The sequence below is a fragment of the Paroedura picta genome, chromosome 4 (genome assembly GCF_049243985.1).
Source record: "Paroedura picta isolate Pp20150507F chromosome 4, Ppicta_v3.0, whole genome shotgun sequence".
Lineage (NCBI taxonomy): Eukaryota > Metazoa > Chordata > Lepidosauria > Squamata > Gekkonidae > Paroedura > Paroedura picta.
In genome coordinates, this window is record NC_135372.1 from 101,543,744 (window position 1) to 101,563,871 (window position 20,128).

The 20,128-nt window shown below is 43.9% G+C and overlaps 1 protein-coding gene across 2 annotated transcripts in view; it reads right to left on the reverse strand.

Annotated features, from left to right (window-relative positions):
* Positions 1 to 15,091, reverse strand: part of SLC45A3 (solute carrier family 45 member 3) — a 39,184-nt gene extending 24,093 nt beyond the window's left edge. Inside the window, exon 1 of one of the 2 annotated variants that reach the window (XM_077334747.1) lies at positions 14,897 to 15,091. The gene's annotated coding sequence lies outside the window, so the exon portion shown is untranslated. Of the gene's footprint in view, positions 1 to 14,563; positions 14,734 to 14,896 lie in introns of those variants that run through there. The other variant, XM_077334749.1, reaches the window with a different exon arrangement.
* Between the last annotated feature and the right edge of the window lie 5,037 nt (positions 15,092 to 20,128).

The following is a 20,128-nucleotide window of genomic DNA, read 5'->3' on the forward strand; positions in this document are numbered from 1 at the left end:
CTGCAAGTGGGTGAAGACATTTTTACTTTGATTTGCATATCCCCTTCTTATTGGCAACCCTCCCTGGTTGTGCTATATCTGTATGTCCATATATTTTAATTGAATTAATATTACATATATATGCATTCATGTACATTATTTATAGCCCACCTCTCAAGTCCACCACTGAACTCAAGGTGGATTACACAGCGAGGGCCAATATAACTGGACAAGTCAATGAATAACACAGTAAGATAGAGCCACAGAGCCAAGCAGAACTCTAAAAACAACCTTGAAGCAACAGCATAAGTATTAACAAAATTACATAGTGGAGTCTTATGGCAAGCTACTTACAGCAAGTTATACACAGCAGAATGGACTACAGGCCTTAACGATTTATCCAGGTAACTTTGTGAATCATTTTGTACAGTGCAACCCTACAGCACACATAGGAAAGCTGCATAGAAAAGTCTGCCACCTTGTGGATCTTATTTGGGTGGAAAGGCAGCATAGATGCTTTTTAAATAGATAAACTCAGAGATGCGGGGGTTATGTACAATCAGGCAAGCACTGTTGGCTGATTTCACTTAAATAGTGAAATAGTGATCCTGTCAAAATGCTCACTTTAAAGTTAAGAGAGTTTCCACTCTCCTTAAAAAAATCTGGACTCAATTGCATGCTCAAAGTCTTTCAAACTATTCTATCATATTGCAGAAGGGGGGGATCACCTTCCTTTGGCAATACCTTGGCAAATCATCTGGTCAATTGCACATCTGATACAAGAAACAGCTATCCCACCTTATCTGCTCTACAGATGGAAGCTACTGTACAGCCACCCCCCCCCGTACCCCCATTTTAATTCAACATTGGCTCTAGGCCCCTACCTACCACAATAGACCTCTTTAAATGTATCCATTCTGACCCTGAATTCTCGCCCTGCCCGCAAATGAACAAGAGTGCTTATTCCCAACTATCCCACGTTTATCAGTAAAAACCACCGAGCCATAAAATTTTCTCTTCCTCATATCACTGCTTTACTAAGAAAACTATATGTCCCCTCTTTTTGTTCACAAAGCAAATATTAGGTCTGCAGTGCCAACTATGCGGCACAACTATGGGTGGGGCATCAACCACATCACACATTAGCCCTAAAATATTTGGATGGGGTTCTCCACTTACATGTTTCAACCTTCAAGAACCCCATCAGCAACACAGTCCCACACAATCTATTACTACCAGCCATATGATCCACCCACCATGCAGAATTTTAAAAGGAGCATTTCCTTGCCATTCACGTGAGTTTTTAGACTCAAGCTTAGAAAGCTTTTGAGGTCTTTTATCAATCCTTTTTCATAGTTCAGAAGAATGTGGGTCCTTGGCTCCTACCTGGCTGTTTGCTCCCTCCTCCCAGCACCTCATTTGCTACAAAGTGAGAGGGAACAATTTTCAGCCCTCAGGGTCATAGCTAAAGTGCTTTGCTGCCACATTTCACAACTGGACACATTCAGAAACTGAAGGGCACATGATTTGAAGCATTTTGAGGCTCTGCCTCCTACCCGTCCCCATCTCTAGACAGAGATGGATACTTAGTCAGCTTAACATCACTCCATGGTGTCAAGAATCTGAAAAATGCAACATGTTCTAGGAAGGTCAGACTGAAGACAGCAGCATCACAGACTCTTTCCCCACTTAGGACCCAGCTTGGTCACGCTGTCAAAGGCAATCACTGATGTTTTCCCTTTTGTTGTCTGCACACAGTGCATAAGCCTCAGAGACAGACATAAAATGAAAAAAGGCTGCAGAGAAATTGCTGCAGTTTGGGCCAAGGTGCCTGGCTACAAAGCCAGGTGAGATTTCAGCAAAGGAAAAGCCTCTCTCTTGTTAGATTTCAGAAGCAAGAATAATTAACAAATATAAAACATAATGTGTCTTCTACTTAGTGAAGTCTTGATGCTTGAATGGGAAGTCTACAGAAAATCGCAGAAAATGCCAGCATTACTGGCTACTGAACTTGCCTCCTTCACCTTAACTCACAGTATTAGGGTTATTGACGTCTATAGAAATAAGCTGTGGGGGTGAGTGGAAATATGTTTCAGCAGAGATGCAGAGGTTATGTACAATTAGCAGGATCAGCAGATCAGGACGTGAATTTATCCACGTCAAATACTGCATGCTGAAGGTAATTATGCTCATTTATTGCTCAGTTTTCTTTGGTTTTCTAGGAGGTAAGCCAGTCTTTGAATGTTCAGGACACTCAACTGGAAAGTACCAAAAACTGAATTTGCTTCTTCCCACTGTACAGAAGGGCCAGTTGCCTATATGAATGCTACCAGTCAGGCAGGGTATTGCTTGGGCCTTTGAAAATGACGCCTAGACAGAACATCATCACTGGGAAAACCACAACCAGTCCTTTGATCAGTTCAGTACTAGCATTAACTGTGTGTTTTTGTGTGTGTGTGTGGGGGGGGGGGGGAGAATGTAATGAAATTGGGTTTGGATGCCAACAAAGAGAGATGCCTCAATGCTAGAAGAGCAAGATGGGGAGAAGAACCACTCCATTAAAATATTGTCCAAAAGCAGCTTTGAAGAGATTATGACAGAGGACTTGGAGTTTTATGGCCCTTTTCTGATTGAAGTTAAGAGCATGACCTTGTGCTCTGCCATGGAGGATGCACTCTGAATCCCAGACACACACACACACAACACTAATGGGGCCTTTTGTAATCACATGGTAGCGGATCCTCTTTTTTTTTCTTCCCGATGGCAGTTTTGTAGTCTACAATTCCGGCTATTTATATCCCTGCCAGAGAAGTTTAAAGCCAACATCTCTCTCCAGGCACACTTTGACCTTTGCTGGCAGGTTCCTTCTTTGCTGTCTGGGCAGGGAGGGGAAAAAGAGGGCATGGCTTGGAAACAGAAAACCTTTGAGGAAGAAGGAAAAACCTGAGCTGTGTACTTGTTCACTTCCAATTAGATCACATCAAAAGGAACAGGAAGAAGGCAGGTTAACTGCCCAAGGATCAAGATTTCTCTCTTCAGCTGAATGGCTGATTGTATAGGATTGAGGAGGCTGCTATGCTTCCTATACCCACAAAGAAGCTAAATGCCATCACTGCCATCACAATTCAATGCTACCCAAAGCCAAACTATAGATCTTGAATTCACACCCAATGGAATGCCACCCCACAGTATACTACTGCTTAATGGGGGCGGGGGGGGGAGGGGCGGCGGGACGGAACTGAAAAGCATTGGTATCTCACAGGCCCTACCCATGCACTCTTATGCAGAGTCTCTCAGACTAATCCCACTGAAACCAGTGATTTTAGACTGGAATAACTTTGCAGAGGTTTGCATGGCAGTTCACTACTTAGTAATTGGACTGGAAACAGGTTTGCAAGTCTAGGCAAAGTTGCTGGTTTTATATCCATGGTCTCCAACCTCCCAGACATCAGTTATGAAACCAAGACTAGCTAGCCACCATCTTCTGGAAGATCAGTTATGTGGACCTACCACAGGAAGGACTTTTAGCAAGGAATTTATTTTCTCTATTCTGTATGAATTTCAAAAAAAGTTACCAACTCAGCCCCATTACTGTGTTAATTACTGTGCTCACCCCCATTACTGTGCTCACCAATTTCACACCTGCCAAATGATCAGAGCCTATGATGAGGGGGGTCCTTGAGGAACTCAGAGAGGAATTGCATGTGACAGCAGAAGAGGCCTTTGTGTCAGCTGATCTTGCTTGCCTTCCAACACAAAAGTTCCTGCATTAGCGCAAAGCATGGCTGAGAAGAGCAAACAGTGACCTTTATTCTGCTTCATAGAGACCTTGAGCTCTGCTTGAATTTTTTGGATGCGTGCAATTATTATTGCACAACTGAGGAAGCCTAACAACAGATATTACCTAGGATACTAGTCTTTGGTTGTTTTGATCATGATTATTAAAAATTCTGAAGACAAGAATTTTTCTTCTTGCTTAATATTGACCTCTAGTTAGAATATACAAATTCTTCTGAAACCTGCAGCATATATTGAGCCATGCTTTTTCCTTGTCTGTATTCATCCTCCTATGTGTATTTCCACTTTGTTATCTTGACAAGAGCAAATAGGTTATGAACATGAGATCTTCTTGCAGTCATGCATTCTCTCACACACACTGTTGTGCCACGCGGACAGGATGGGAATCAGGAAGAATGTTTTTCAGGCTGACTATGCTCAATGAAAGGCACTTCTGTTTTTTCCACTGCCCCTCTGAAATTTAGTTTCGTCAAATGTTTGCTTACCTCTCACTATGTTTAACAAATCAAAGTTCATCGCAAACCCAGGCAAAGCAGGGGAAAGTAACTGGGTAACTGATTATCACCTTTACAACCTCTTTCTGGCAGCCTTTATGATGCACCTGCCTGCAAAGTAATTTAAAAAGTAGACCGATCAAATGCTTTTCACTGAAATTCATGCTATCCCCGCTACATGAAGCTATCCTTTAAGCTGCATTGTCCATGTTTCGTCAGTACCCAGTAAGATTTAGTGTACATAACTTAATATGAATAAAATTTTCCCATTCCACCTGGAATTTTGTGGCAGGAAATTAATATCATCACATTAGAAGTGACCAGTGAAGGCATTATGTGCAAATTCCACAGAGTCCAGTGGGGTTTACTCTTGAGTGTGTATGCCAAGATTGTATCCATAAACACTGATCGCAGGCTAGTAGAGGGCATTAAAGATTGAGTATGCAGTGGAAACAGTATTGTATATACCTACCACTTCCAATTAGATCACATCAAAAGGAACAGGAGGAAAGTATTATTTTTAAAATATTAAGTATTATTATTTCACAAAGTATTATTTTAAAAAGAACACCAAAAAAGTTGGGTCTATGCCAGGGGTGGCATAAAATGTAGCTCTCCAGAGGTCCATAGACTACAATTACCATAAGCCTCTGCTAGCATACTGGAAACCCACAGTTTGGCCACCCCTGGTCTATACTTTATTGACCTTAGAGCAGTCGTTCTCAACCTGGGGGGTCGAACAACCCTTTCACAGGGGTCACAGCAGCATGAGCAGGTTGACCGGGGCTCTGCCGCTGTTGCCACTCTTCCTGCAGGCGCCTGCGCTCAGCCACCAGCTGCTCCAGCAGCGCTAGCAGTGCAAACAGTCTCCTGCCAGGCTCTCCAGGTCTTGATGTAGCTCAGCGGCCTCAGGCTCCAGACGGCGGCGCAGCTCCTGCAGCTGTGCGCCCAGCCTCTCCAGGCATGCCCGCTCTCTGTGCAGCACATCCCTCTCCAGCACCGCCTCCCCACGGGCCCAGCTCTGCTCGGCCACCACCTCCTCCTCCACGGGCTACCGCTCCTGCCCCCCGCTGCTCCACTAGCTCCTGCGCCAGATACCCATTCTCCTCCTCCAGTGCCTGCCCCCCGCCCCATGTAGGCACGCAGGCAGCAGTTCAGCACCCGCAGCTCGTTCTGCATGGTGCAACAAGAGGCAGAACTGAATTGAACTGAGAAACCCCAGTTTATATACAATTATGAACAATGGATCTCCACATCATTGGTCAGTTTGGGTTTAATTTCTGTGAAAGTACCCTTGCATAATTTTATGGTTGGGGGTCACCATAACGTGAGGAACTGTATTAAAGGGTCACAGCATTAGGAAGGTTGAGAACTTCTTATTGCATGGAAGAGCCACAACTGGGTTTTTAATAAGTATGAAGCCATGAGAAAGAAAGCAACATGGAAAAGAGTTGCAGAGTGTCAACACATTAAATTGGTTAGACTTGTCAGGTTTGAATTCTTGTTCTGCCATGGCATGTCACTGTGTGACCTTAGAGATCACAGAGTTGGAAGGGATCTCCTGAGTAATCTAGTCCAACCCCTTGCACAATGCAGAACTTAAAACTACCTGCCCACCCACAGTGACCCCAATTTCATGCTGAAGTGATTTCCCCTAGCAAAAATCTCCATAATTCAGCCTGGCCTGGAGAGAATTCACCTACCATCCCACAGTGGCAATCAGCAATTCCTTGGGTATGCAAGGAAAAGCCACAAGACACAAACACTGGCACATCCCTTCCTGCCAACCCACTCATAATCTGCCTAAGTTCATAGAATTAGGCAGATCTGGGTTCAAACTCCTACCCAGTTCAAACAGAATTCAAGCTGCAACTCTGCCATAGAAACTCACTGGGGAAGGACCAACCATTTCCTTCTAGCCTAATCTCACAAAATTGTTGAGAATAATGTTATCGGCAGTGTGCGTATACACACACATAGTCTGCTTTTCGTGATGAAACTCAAAGTGGACTAAACAGTATAAATCAATACAACCAATAGAAATATTAGTCCTTATTGCAGAGAAATTTGGAATAGATGTGTCAAATAAGTCAAAACAGTTTGTTAGCAGAGTTTAAATATGCAAGATGGTAAAGCACCAGACTGCTTTAAAAGTTTTATTGGGAGGAGGGAAGAGAAGTTCCTAAGAATCTATCTAGCGTTTGTCTGCAGCTGTTTTTCTGTTCAGCTGCTGCTCTGGAAACAAGCTGGGAGAAAGTATGCTAAAAAAAAGTCTCCTGTTGAGGCAATCAAATCACTGGAAATAATTTGAAAATCATCAAGAGGCTCCTGATCTAAGTATGCTAAATACACATCTTCTCTGTCACCCCCTGCCGGACACTACATTCTGCTCAAAGATACACCCTGCAGATCTTGCATATTCTAACAAAGTTTTCAATAATCAATGATGAAGCACCAAGAAATCATCTGACAGGTGTTCATGCACAAAGTAGCCTTATAGTGGCTTATGAGACGAACTCTTATGGGAACCTGATAAACAGAAGAATGTTGAGACTCAGGAAGAAAACACTAGCCCATCCTCTTTAGTAAAGTGATGTCAATAGAGTGGGATGGGGCAAGGACAGTGATAAATTGCTTTTGAATGGAAGGAATATTAACATGGTTCATAGAATTTCAAAAGATGGGGAAAGGGACCTGCTGCATCCCGATCAGCCCTTCAGGGCACACAGTTAATCCATGTTGCTTTGTCCAGTCTTGCTGGGCTTTCTGCAGCCTTAATAACTACCATGCACGAAGCCCATAGAACACATTGCTTCTATCACGTACATTTGATAGAGAAGAAAGGAGCTCCGCCCTCTTAGTCATCTTGATCTGCAACTCAAGTCCTGTGTGCTGTTTGCATACCAGGTGCAGCCATCACCCATCCACCCTGCAAAACTGAACACCCAGCTAACTCCCATTGCACAATTAGCTGGCAAGGCCTCCCCGAGGCAATATGTTGGCATCTTTGTGGGCGAGCCAGCATTTAATTGCCAGAAAATGGACTGCTGAGCTATCACACACACAAATAACACCACTTAGGAAATAAATTCTGAAGCTATCCTGGGCAAGACTCAACAACTAGCATCAATAAAACTGCAAAGAACACTGCTGCCAGAGAAAGGCAGTCCATCTTTTTTTTCAGGCTCCCAGACACTGCACATAAGTAGAACTCAGACTCAGGGGCACTGCTGCATCCAGTTCTTGGCATGCCAAATGTAGTAAGTGGTTGCTGACCTTCAACCAGGTTGTTATTTGGAATTCAAGATTTTTAACTCAAACTTTTACAATTTTTTGGAAGGAAAAAGTGTCAGAACTCAAGAAACACAAGTTCGATGGTATGCAGTAACCAGTTAGTGATACAGATAATTTTGCCACAGTGCAAGAGCAGAAGAGACAAGCCTCATGTATTTTGATGACATTTCAGATACAGAAGCGCTAGTGAACTTTTCAGAACCTTAACATTCCATGTAGAGAAACTCAGTGCAGCTTTGAGGCACTCTTCATCAGTGGCATTACAAAGCTGGGAAAGGGGGTACACTCCACCCTGGCTGCAGCTCGAGAAAGGCCCTTGACAGCATCATGCTGTGTCCAGCCAGACTTTCCTTTTTTAAAAAACACAGTTCTGACTGCAGCCACCAGGAGTACAGTGAAGCTGAGCATAGCAAAAAGCACTCTAGAATCAGCTTGACTTCTCTTTCTACAAGGCTGAAGTAAACCTGCTTAACAGATCGATCAACCAAGCCAGCATACTGATAACTGCTACAGTAACTGCTAGCCTTTTGGCAATTTTCTTCAATGATCTATCATTTCTCTCTTCCTTTTCATGCACCCAGCTTAGCCGGCTCTTGCAAAGCAGTAATTAGGTTGTTGCAGCAAGTTGTAAAGTCTTCACCTCTTTTAATTTCTCCCTCTTTTCTACATGTTTTTCATTCGTGGCTGCCTCCCTTCACCTAATTTTTCCACACTCCACCTCACACAACACACTTTATTTTCACTTCTTGGTCTCAAGACCTTCTCATCCCTATCCCATTCTGTGACAGAATGTGTTTAAGAGTAGTATAGTAACAAACCTTTGTTAATATTATGAACAGAAGAGGGTTGGCTGGGTATTATTACACTGCACTAGTTATGCTGGGCTTCCAACCCCTTCCCCCTTGCTTGGATTGTGATTCTGTGATTGACATCACTTGGCACTGCCACAATGGCACTGGATTTGATGGGCACTGTACATTGCTCTGGTTCTGCTGAGCTTGCAACAATGCCCTCTACACATTCATCTTCCATTGCAGAGATTCTCAGGTTGGACTTCAGTCCTTGTGAAAGAATGGAAGATGGGGGTACCTTCACTAAAAGCTCAATATATCTGGGACTTTAAAAGACTCTTCTTAGCCCACCTTTCTCCAGTTTGGTGTCATGGTTAGGAGTGTGGACTTCTAATCTGGTGAGCCAGGTTCAATTCTGCACTCCCCCACATGCAGCCAGCTGGGTGACCTTGGGCTCACCACAGCACTGATAAAGCTGTTCTGACCAAACAGTGATATCAGGGCTCTCTCAGCCTCACCCACCCCACAGGGTGTCTGTTGTGGGGAGAGGAAAGGGAAGGCAACAGTAAGCCGCTTTGAGACTCCTTCGGGTAGAGAAATGTGGCATATAAGAATCAACCCTTCTTCTTCTAAAGAGAACTCAAGATTTGTTACAGTGATTTTTAAAACATTCCAGAATGGGGAGAAACAATCTTGTGTAACACAGATTAAAAGCAACTTTTAAAATCCCTAGATCATACTAGGGAAATCGGCACAGTTCTCCATTCAGAACTATTGTCATTCATGAAAGTCTGGTCATCCCATAGTTTATTCATAGTTCTGTTCACCCCATAGTTTATTCAGACTCAGATCAAGTTATTCTGACTGTAAATAGCTGAAACAGATTCCCCGGCCCCCGCCAGAGATGGAAAGTCAATGCTCTGTCTCAAAGAACCAGTTTCTCAATCTAGATTTTTTTCCTGGAGAATTATTGCTTTCCAGCATTTTATACTACTTTTATACTCCATTTATACTACTTTTCTATTGCCTCATTTGTGCATAAAGTAAAAACCTATCAACCATAGCAAATTCAATCAAGAAGTCAGTTTCTAAAAGTAAAAGCATGTTTTAAAAGGCACGGATGAACAAACTGAATAGAAGCAAATCATGAGGTCAAATTAACTAGCTCCTTGTGAGGGCTTTCTACAACATTGGGGTGACAACTGGAAAGGTTCTGCTGCTAGTGAAGGTCAGTGTTATACTCCCAAAATGTGGAACTCTATGAACAGACACATAGAGGGGTATCTTTTATGAGGAGATGAAAGCCACAACATGGGCTTTTAGGAGATTATTTTGTACTGTCTGCAGATTTGGCACCTGCCTGCCTCAGAATTTATTCCATTCTCCTCTCCATTTCCCAAACCCAAACAAAAAAATGCTACTTGAGCTGTGTTCCTCTATTCAGTTTTTTAAAAGTTTTCCCAGGGCCTGCATCCTCTCATATTCCAACTGGCAAAATGTTAAAATAAATATTTTCAGACTTTAAACAGGAACTGACTTGTATTTGGATAGAAAAAAATAATAAGGGTGCCACAAGTTTGAAGGACCTCCTAGAAGAGAAAATAGAAAGATTTATTGGGTAGTTACATAGCAGCCTGGCCTCTAGTTCAAGTTGGTCAAGACTTCACAGCCCTGAAATTTAGACATCCCTCCCAGTCCCAACTGGAAATGCTGCAGCTCATAATGAAAGCATGCCCCACTCACTGTAATCTGTACAGAGCTTGTTAGCCACTAACGGGTAAGCCTACTTAGTTTTTCCTGATTCCATTTTAAATGCCAGGAGCTGCAAAGCAATTTTTCCACTTCCTTAAATACATATTCTCCCAAAGGTCAGGGATTTTCCCACCAATAAGGCACACTTGCTCCTTTCTTTGCTGCCTGCACTACAGCCTTACAGGGCATATCCTATTCTATGTTTGGATCAGCTTAGAAATAGTTGTAAGTGACATTAATACCCTGGCAAAAAGGCCTGGCACAAATGAATATTTACTTTGCTCTATAAGATCTAAACCCAGGCATTATACCAGTCCAGCAAGGAAGAAGGAAGAAACCTTGTGGGTAAATTTGTCCTCAAAAATGCTACACAGAGCAATCCGGAATGAATCACAGTTAAGGTGGGGCACTACAGAGAGTAATGTTTTAAAACAAACTTTCACAAGTACGGGGAAATTCTTCAAGCTTACCTCTAAGGTCAAACTAACCTTTGGCTCAGATCACAAACTTGGTTCAACTACAATGAACAGCAGCTGTCTGAAAAATACTGAATTCTGTAACTGCAGATCTTACTGGCATTTAAAGAAGATACCATCCAGAAAGGCAAAACAAGCCTTCTAATCCTCTTCATCTTGCAAAGTAGTTCCTGGGTTTTGTCTTTAGCTAATAATACTGGTCAGAAGCCAGGCATTGGATCAGCTGGATTGTGAACCTGAATATAGTCCGTGTACCAGAGCAGAAAAGAGAATGAGCTTCTGTTTGTTTACAAATATAGTGATTTTGGTAACGCATAAACCAGACAAGTGAGGGCTTCTGCTAGAACTCTGAAACAGCCTCTTGGATGCTGTTAGTGTCTTGTGAAGGTTTTGATCACAAACAAATCAAATATATATCCTAGCTAAAGTTTTAGGCATACTGTAGACCAAGTAAAGCCTCACGTGTCAAAACACATCAGGACGCCATGAGAAGCCAGCCTTGTATAAACACTTATAATTAGGGGGTCTAGGATGCCAAATAAAAGCTTTCTGCAGGAACCAGGAATCTCCAAGTATTATAATGAAAGTCAACTGCACAAATGACTTAGCTGTACAACATTCATTATTTTATTCTTGATGCAAGAAAACGGAAGGTTTTCATCATGCAAAGTTTTCTCAAAGTGGCTTACAATCACCTTCCCTTCTCCTCCTAACAACAGGCATCTTGTGAGGTCTATGGGGCTAAGAAAGCTCTGAGCAAAGCTCTGAACCACTGCAGCAGATTCAGAGTACCTTTATTGGCATAAACCACTGCAGCACAATGGCACCTTGCAACTACACCACACCAGGGTTGCCAATGCTGGTTTGGGAAATTCTTAAGAGATTTGGGGGCAGGGGAGGAACTCAGCAGCGGTGTGATACTATGGAGTCCACCTTTCAAACTTGTCATTTTCTCCAGGGGAACTGATCTCTGTAGTTTGGCATGCTACTGTCGTAACAGGAGATCTTCAGGACCCACCTGGAGGATAGCATCCCTAGTGCAAGAATTATAGCCTTGCAGACTGATGCAACTGATGTCTAGGAAACAGGGCAGCATGCATGAAGGGCACTGGGATGGATGCAGGAGTTACCAGTTCAAGGGAAATGGCATCTATCTATGATACATAAATGGGAACAGGGTTACCCATAAGATAAACTATTTTAAGCTGCTGCAAGCAGCATTGTGACCACCCCATTTGTTCAATTAAAATACAAATTGCCCATTTATGCTTTAGGCAGATTCTATTAAGTGATAGTGAATGTTTTCAAGGTTCTGATGAATATGCTTCTTGTCATATTAGATAGGGGGGGGAAGGTAGCCATGGTTAATGTGGAACCTTGCAACATTTTGTAATTTCCCCCCTGTCTACAGCAGCCATGTTGCAGTTGACCAGGCCCTTTGTGTCACTCATTTCTTGGTGGTATCCACTGCTTATTTCCAGAATTCCAGAAGTTCCTACAACCTCAACAAGGCTGGAGACTCTTCTTCTAGCAATATAGTCAACTGGGCAACCAATCAAAAAAAATGCCATAAAGTAGCGTTCACCAATGTGGTTCCCACCAGCTGAGCACTTCAAAAAGTGGGCAGGGCCATTGTAAGGCAGGGCTTATGATTGGCTGCCCTCATTCAAATTAAAAGTCTTTCCATGCTTCTGCAAAGCAAGGAGGGAGGGTTTGACACCATCTCCTGCAGAAGCCACTTCAGGGTGGTGCTCATTTTACACTCTCTAGATTCCCCAGGTGCTCACAGACTCAAAAAGGTTGGATACCCTGATCATGGGATCCTCAATGGTCCAGTTATCAAAACAACCATATATACAAGAAAAACCACAGGAAAAAAAGCACTGTAAACCAGCACTGGCTTAGCATACCTGCCCAGTCATGTCTGGGGTTTATATACACTGGTGAGAGTAATGATGGCCTGTAGGCTTACCCAGAATCCTCAGCTGCACTAGTCATGTTGGCATGATTGGAGGCAGGCTCTTCACCAGTGTTTTTGCTGTCTCCAGAGGCAGCATGGGGACTTCTCCATTCCTCCATGACACTATCCATTTCTAACCTCTACGTAGTCATGGAATCAAGACATCTGAATTGTCTTGGTGTGGAGCCCAGTTACTAGTGACCTGCTGTAATGGCTTTAAACTACTTGTAGAAAGATAGTGGCTAGATATTGTGAGGGGAATTCAAAGTCAGAGTGGTTCAGCAGTGGAATCATCTGCCTAAGGAGGTAGTGTGTTCCCCCTCACTGGTGTTCTTCAAGCAGCAGCTGGGCAGATACTTATCCTGGATGCTTTAGGCTGATCTTGCATTGAGTAGGGGGTTGGACTAGCTGGCCTGTATGGCCCCTTCCAGCTCTATGATTCTCAGTTGGTCTGTATAGCACCACTAGACACAAAATATGGCCATGTTGACAGGCAGAGTGCTCCAGGTTTCTTCAGAGAACCCTTCCGACCCTGTTGGGTCCTGCTCCAGGAGGAACTACTCTCTGTGTATTATCATGGAATCTAAACAAAAGTCATCTGGGTAGTACTGGAGAATTGCACCAAGTCCCTCAAAAAAGGATGCTGATGTGGCATCCCTAAACTTCCTTTTATTGTAGCCACTGGCGTATGTTTATATTTTGGAATGTTTTAGGAATGAAGGAAGCAGAGTCATCACTCAAGTTGTTGAGGTTTCCAAGAATTTAAACCCAGTATGTGCAAAAGAACGGTAGAGAAAGGAATTTTATTAGGGAGCTCAAATACAACATCAGCACACTGACTGCACAGCTGGACATATTTGAAAGACTTCAGTTTGCTCCTTTCTTAAATATTTATACCTTCCATTATCATCACACTAAGCCTCTCAGATACATGCTTGGCTTAAGGAAGTGCTCCTTGTTACAGATAAACCAAACTGAAACACTTCCTTATCTTAGGGGCTTAGTGCTTCCAGAAGCCATGCATTTCATATTTTAAAGGCTGCCTACTATTGGGGGGGGGGGGTGGCATTAATGCAATTGCTTTATTGGATGGATTTCTGCTCTGCCCATATGGGAATTTGGAATAGTTTGTTTTCTTCATGAAGGCAGAGACAATCAAGATGTTCTTGGTGTCCGTGATCAACAGTTGTCTGTACAGAAGGCCAGAATGCTGGTAGTATTGACGAGTGTCAAGCAAGTGACTGCAAGTTGACTGATGTGTCCCAAGTTGCTTATGGACTTTATGAAACCCTCACTGAGATTTCGTATTTAGAGAACGACTGATGAGCCCCTAGCTAGAGAGGGACACATGACTCTGCTGCCACAAAGCATGCTTTTTGTGGCAGGATGCTCACTGAATTTCCCTTTATCCAGTCATTTCTCTCATCAGCCACTCGGTGAGTCTCCAGTTCTCCAAATACACATTGCCTGGCACGCTGGCTACCTGGACAGATGTCCTAACACACTATATTAAGACCCAACTCTGCTTCAGTCTCCGAGAGGGAGCTGTTCTGCGGCCCACCTGGAGGTGGCCAGACACTGTAAGAGCCGAAACTCCCTGAAGTGCATCATTTGGGGGGAGAGAGATCCTCTGCTAAAGAGGAACGGGAGCAAGCGGGGGTCCTTCCGCCAGAGTCACAGACCCATCTCGCTAGTGTCAGATGGACGAGCCAACACGTCCAGCTCCGAGAGCCATTCATAAGTTTCAGCCGGACCCGAATGAACGCCGGAGCTTTCGCTCGACGGGCGGCTGCTGAGCGCGGGCACGCCTCTTGCCCCTCCCGGCCACTTCTTTCGCCCACCCGTCGGCCGGCGCCGATTCAGCCGCCCGCCGTCCAGGCAGCCAGGCAGCCACCCAGCCGCCGGCTGCCGCGACCCGCCCCCGGGCGCCCCCACCCACTCCGCCTCTCGGCCGCCAGGCGAGGACGCCCCGCGGAGCCGCTTGCCGCGAGCTCCCCCGACGAAGTCCCGGCGCTTTACCTCCCCCGGCCGGCGGCGAAGAGGCAGCGGGCAGCTTCCGAGCGAGAGAGAGCGAGGAGACCTCTGACAGGGGATGCTGCTCCGGCCAGGCACTTCGGGGCGCCCCCCGCCAAGCCCAGCCCGTCCCCGAAAGAGGGGGCGCGGGGGCCCGTCCCCATCCCTTCCCAGCGGACCACATGGGAGCTGCGGCGGAGGCGGGGCTCGTGCCGGCAAGCACCTCCGCCCGCGTCCACCTCACCGGAGCGGCACCTCTGCTGCAGGGCTAGAAGCGGCGCAGCCCTCAAGCAGCCGGTGCGAGGGTGACCGCCGGCCCGCCGCGCCCCCGCAGGATACCTGGGGAAGGAGGCGTCGCAGCCGCAGGTCTCTCGCGCGCTCCTTCCTCGGCCAGAGGCGCTTCCTCGCAGTCCCCGCGGGCGAGAGAGTTGGTGGCCGGGCAGACGCCTCTTGCTCCGCCGCTTTTTAAATCGCCCAGCGCCAAAGCGCATGCGCCGCTGGAGGTGCGGGGAGGAGTGACGCTGGCCGCTCCGAAGCTCTGTTGCTCCCGAGAAGACGGAGGGGAGCAGCCAGAAAGGAGGCGCGGCCCAGCCCCCAGGTGTGGCCAGCTGCCCCTCCCCCCGGGGTGGAAGCAGGTAGCGGGGCTTTTCCGAGGAAAAAGCGCTGAGCAAGGTGCGGATACCTCGCCCCGCCCCAACAAACCCACCTCAAACACGGTGCAGCCTGAGTAGCGTCAGACGTCTCCTCGGTACCCAAAACGAAGAGTAGGTCGTAAGCCCTTTCCTTAGGTGACATGCTAACCCCCTGCACTACAGCACTTGCTTACAAGTGTGCAAGATAAAGAAGTTGCAAGTGTGCAAGATAAAACAGGCTTTAAATAAATGAGCATATTTCAGCTTATATAACGTCCAAAAGAAATGTAAGAGACACAACAGTACCATGCTATATTTAAGGCACAATCTATACATAACAGATGTCCCTTTGCCTCTAACCAAAACTGTGTGTAAACTGTTCACTGTGAACCTGAATCGACTGCTATTACATCCTGCTTAATAGAAGAAATTTTATTAGAAGAAATTTTCTTAAACTGTGCAGTTTAAATTTAGGAAGTATTCTGTTTGAGGGCTTTGAACATTAAGGTAAACCCCCCCCCCCCATGTACAAGTATGTCCATGTAAAATGACAATCCTGAGCACAATTACCCAGGAGAAAGCAGCATGAAAATTAATAGGAGTAAGTTCTTGAATAAACACACACAAAATTAAACACATGCTTCTAATTGCAGCCTTAGGCTTCTCCTAGAAGGATGGACACAAGTTGTAGAGTACACAGCGAAATACAAATGCATGGAACTGTATTAGTACCAGTTTCCAAGTAAGAAATCTTGGTGGTAATGGGGTCACTGCCAAACCATCCCTTTTGTATTGTACAATATTTTATTTTATATTATTATTTATATTATATTTATATTATATTTATTTTATATATTATATTTTATATTGTACAAAAAGCAGAGCAAGAACAAGTCTCTTCCCTGATCTATATTACTATTAAAGCTGTTTTGCACTACAAAATGTTAAAAAGTATGTCTCATTCAACATGTTTCTTATTTGCCGCAACTGGGCAAATAAACATGTCTAAGTAAGCCGCAAATAAACATGTCTAAGTAAGCCCCAAGATGCCTAGCCAAAAAAGCTATTTTTGCTCAGCAAAATCAAGGTATTCTACAGGGTTAAGTAAGTTTGACATCATCAGCTTTTCAGGAACAAAGGTGCCAAATAAATGTTTCTTAAAGAAGCCAATTCCACCATGTATTCAAATTTATTTTAAAAAAATTTTAAAATTCTGTCTAGTTTTAGAATGGAGCTATATGAAGGCCTTGAATGCTTTTGCAAAGGGAATCAGCACAAACCCAAAAACATTTGAACGAGTTGGCTGAACATTTAACACGATTCAGGGTGGGGTGGGTGTTTCTACAGGAACCTTGTTAAGGGAAGAGCCTAAGGCTGCAATCCTTTGGAAGAAATCCCATTCCTCATGATGAGATCGTGTTCTGAGTAAATATGGAAAAGACTGGGCTGTTAACCACCTAACAGCTCACAGAATCTTTGGACTCACACTACTGTGGCATATATGCTCACTGTTTTCTCTTTTGCAGTCCCTTATACTTGGAATTTCTTACACAGGACTATAGCTCAGAACCATCAAGTGAAGTAAAGCAACATCTTTCACAAGTTTCTATAGATGTTGTAAAGCCTTCTTTAATTTTTGTTTTAACTTTCAAAGGAGATAGTGATGTTTTATCTGAATTGGATGGTTTTTTTCTTGTTTTTCTTTTGTTTATAATCATTCTTTTTGTTATTTTTTAAGAATAGTTTTTGGTTCTTTTAAGCCCAAAGATGAAAGTAGGGCAGGATATAAATGCCTACACCTTAGTTGGAGCTAGTTCACTTTAACTCTTTATTAAAGTGTCAGTTCCAAATGCATCCAGCATTGGAACAGTGATTCACTATTTATTCTTTGCTTGTCCCTAAAATCTGTCTTTTTGGATGGTCAGGTGATAGAAAAGAAAGATAAGAAAGAGTTGTTCCACAAGCATTTAATTCCATCCTAACTCTTTCTCCCAACATTGCCATCGTTGTTGCTTAATATCTAGAGCAAGAAACTGAATTTAAAACTAATTTAAGTAGTTACGTACTGCTTCTGGGGGCCAGTGTTTCCAAAATGCAGTGACAGAGACTAGATTACCAATAAAGTGATCTCAGACATATGAAGCCTGACTGCTCAGACGTCAGAAAAAGAATTAAAAGAACCCATATTAATTACTTGAAATTTCATAATTTAATTCAGCAACATGTACTTTCTCAAAGACTCTCCTTTTTTCCTCATGTGATATACATTGTATAAACTCAGTACAAATAATAAATAAACATGCATCGGATGGGACTATAAACCCCAAAAGTTTGTGTCAGAATTTTTAAATTGTTAACTTTTAGGTGCCATAAGTCTCCTAGTTATTTTTATTGCAACATAGGCTATCTCCTAAAACTGTGATAAGTAATGGAAAAATGATGTTGGTCACATCAGAATGTTATTAACAAATTCAAATGTACAAAATCATATACAGAATATTGAAACATTTTAAAGGAAAATTGTAGAGGTGTCACAGCAAGACTGATCAGAGGTCCATCAGCAGAGTTCTATGAATGGCTATTCACCACCAGGTGTAGAGAGGGCAGTGATGTCTGGGGCAGTGATGCTCTGGATTCTTGGTGCTTGGGAGGGGGACAACAGTGGAGGGCTTCTGAAGTGCTGGTCCTGCAGGTGGACCTCCTGATGGCACCTGGGTTTGAGCCACCGTGTGACACAGAGTCTTCGACTGGATGGGTCGTTGGTTTCTCTTATATTCTTATCTATTGTTGCAAAATATTGTTCTCTAATTCTTCTTATTATTTAATTCTATATTGCCTGTCTCCCATTGGGTGTCTCCCATGACTTTAATCTGTTTGGGGGTTTATTCTGTGCCACTGCTGTTATCACTTTTAACATGACCATTTTCTTTTTAACTATCATAAGCTACTTATCAACAGCAGGCTCCGGAAAATTATTTTTTACTTTCCAACTGTAACATCGTTCACAGATTGATCTGTTCCTTATCAGAAGGAACAGAACACATATGAGGTGAGATGTTCAACAGATCTTTGCTGCCTACATGATATTCTCCATACTGGAATATTAATATTCAACGCCTGTTTTTAAAGACCTTAGTATTAATGAGACAAGTTGCTTACACAATTTTGTACCGGGTAGAGTATTCTATGTGATCCAGATTTGCCCCAAGAAAGGATCGCCTGTTTGAGCAAATGGGGAATGGGCTCACTGCCCCCCCCCCCGTTCCTTATGAGAAGACCAGAGGTGTCATGGAGCAATTCTTCAAGTAGTCCCTTCGTAAAATGATCCTCATGCACAGGGATTGTTTCTTAAAGGTTCAGGGGGCAGGGAAACAACCTTTAAAGGGCAGAAAGCACCAACAAATGGCACTGCGTAAGAGTTATACCAGCAAATGCTGACCAGATTTTTCCTGTATATTTGATACCTGTGGCATCAGTGCAAAGAGGAATGAAAAAAATCCTTTGCAGCTGGGAGAGCCAATGTGTCTTTCCTCAGAAGGATGCCCCCCACTAGTTTCAATAGCACTTACTTATGAGTAAATGTGCCTAGAACTGCCATCCTAACTTCTGCCTTGGGAAAGCAGTACCAAAAAATAAAGGATGCAATTCATTAGATCTGGTGACGCTAACACTGGTCAGGTTCTGCCAGGACTGAGGATCTTAGCACTGGGTACACCAGAGACCTTCAAGGCAGCAGCCAGTTCAGCCGCTTCCTGCACTCTTCTGGGGACTCAAAGAAGCCTTGTGTGCTGGCTGGGGGCTTTGTTGGCTGTCCTCTGTTCTTTGCAGCCTGAAGGGGGTTCTGTTCAGGTTTGGTCTCCATGCCTGATGTTGGGTAGGCTGGGCAACTGCTGTAGAGACCTCACAGGTTTGAGGTCTGTGTCTCCTGACACCCAAGTACTGTTTGCATTTGTTAAATGGGGAGTTTGTTTCGGCTCTCACAATATTGCATGGAAATTAATTTCACACCGGGCCATTTAGAACCCTCTGCTTTTCATGGTACATGAGTTCGTGGCATCCATACATGAGTGTGGACATTCTCCAAACATCTGTGTGACCAAATCGATGTTTGCGCAAATGCTGAAGGAGGGGAGGGAAACATCTGTTCTCCAATTAGACAAGCACACAGCTCAATGGAGCTAAGCCAATTTATATTTCAGCCACAGGCCCCTACTTCCTTAGATGCAGTCAGGCACCCTGAATGTTAAATATTGCTGCTCCATCCACTATGATTACATTTCATCTCTTGCTTTTCTCCTTTGATTCTGGAGCCATTGCACAAGAGCCACCTTGTTTTCCATGGAGGGGCAGCTGTTTCTTCCAAATTGCTTGCAGACTAGAACTCATGCTGCATGGGAAAAAGCACACAGAACACCTGCACTTAGAGTCACTTAAACCAGTGGGAACAAATCCATTGGCATGGCTCTTGGAGGCAACTGAAGGGTGGAAAATGCTATGGCTGTTTCCTGTGGAAGCACCATGCTTTTCCAGATCACTCTGCAAGGCAAAGAGCTGGCATCTGTTTACATTTCTAAAAACCTGCATGGAGAGGTTTCAAGACAGGAAACACGTCATTTATTCTGCACTGGAAAGAAGCTGCCCAAATGCTAATGTTAGCTGCTTTCATTTTGCTCCACATTCCAGATGAAGCACATCTTTTTCACTGAGCCAAATCCACCTGCAGCACAGACTTGACACAAGGTCATCCTCACAAAGGTTAAAGAGTCAGCAAGAGAGGAGAAATCAGAATGTGTGGAATGCATGACTTAAAGGGCTATTGATGATTAATTGTGTGCTGCTTTGAACTGATCACTAAATTGGTTACAAGGTGATTCTGAAAAGAATCCAGAGGTCATTTTAGCTTCTCCCACCTGTGCAAAAATATGCATGGAGTGTGATA